This window comes from Suricata suricatta, chromosome 13 (assembly GCF_006229205.1).
Source record: "Suricata suricatta isolate VVHF042 chromosome 13, meerkat_22Aug2017_6uvM2_HiC, whole genome shotgun sequence".
In the NCBI taxonomy this organism is placed as follows: domain Eukaryota; kingdom Metazoa; phylum Chordata; class Mammalia; order Carnivora; family Herpestidae; genus Suricata; species Suricata suricatta.
This window is the reverse complement of record NC_043712.1, coordinates 34,455,350-34,456,835: the sequence shown is the minus strand read 5'-3', so window position 1 is coordinate 34,456,835 and position 1,486 is coordinate 34,455,350.

Here is a 1,486-nt window from a genome sequence, read left to right as displayed (position 1 = left end):
AGCTGCTAACATTATACTACTTCCCTAAAACCCAGTCTTCCTCCAGCCCCTGCCCTTACCCTCACCCAGACTCTACCCCTGTATGTCCTTCATGATGGTGCACCGAGTCCCACAGCAATTCTGGGTCACCCTACACGCATTATCTCAGGGGATCCTGACCACCGACCCAGGCTGCAGCCTGGGTGGGGAATCAGCATGCTTGTTTCTCAAAGCAGGAGCAGCTGGGGTTCCTTCAGGCTCACTGGACCTTCTCCACCACTGTCTAAACATCCAGATGGAGGGCCTAAACGTTGGGAATTGCATAATGTAGGAGTAAGGACCCAAGCTCAACCGACAGAGCACAGACATATGGAAATTGGCTGAGGATGAAATTTTTCATCCAAAAGAAAAAAGAGTGCATTTTCTTTCTTTATATGTTTTGAATAGAATGATGAGATAATCCTGGATTTAAAAAAATCAACTCTGGTGTTTATATTTTAATTTATTCCCTGAAGAGTAGGAGGGTCTAGAAGAAATGCAATATGTGATTCTATTTTATCATTTTCTATGGTAAACCACATTTAATCCCTTTCTTCACTGAAAGGATTTACAAAGAATATGACAAAATGTACCTATCTGTTGCTTTCATTGTATTTTTTTACAGATTTTTTTTTTGGTTTACACTGTTATAACAATAAAGGAAATTAAAAGGGGAGAGAATTATCCATAATCCTACCATCCTAACAAATGAACTGTTCAGCATTCCTTTTCTGTTCTTATTTACATGCCGGCAAAATTTACATTGGGATTTTGTTAGTGTGGTTACAGCTCCTATTCAGCTTTCTCACTTAACAATTTATCATTATAATGCCACATAGTCTTCATAATTATTTTTTTAAGTTTATTTATTTGTTTATTGAGAGAAAGAGAGAGAGAGAAAGAGAGAGAGAGAGAGAGAGAGAAACGAACGTACAGGAGAGGGTCAGAGAGAGAAAGAGGGAGGATCCGAAGCAGGCTCCGTGAGGTCAGCACAGAGCTCGATGTGGGGCTTGAACTCACGAACCCTGAGATCATGACCTGTGTGGAAACCCAAGAGTTAAATGCTTAACTGAGTGAGCCACTAGGTGCCCCTTGTCTTCATAATTATTTTAAAAGGAAAGGGGATGCTTTGGTGGCTCACTCAGTTAAGCGTCCAACTATGGTTTAGATCATGATCTCACAATCCTTGAGTCGAGGTCCCACATCAGGCTCTGTCCTGACAGCTCAAAGCTTGAAGCCTGTTTTGGATTATGTGTCTTCCACTAACACTCTGTCTGTCTGTCTATCTGCCTCTCTCTCTCTCTCTCTCTCTCTCTCTCTCTCTCTCTCTCTCTCTCTTTAAGATAAACATTAAAAAATTTTAAATAAAAAATAATAAGAAATGCTTTTTGTTTTTTTTAAAGAAATGTTTTAGTAATTATTTTAATGGCTGCTTAATACTCTTTTAAGTACATACATCATTCCCTAG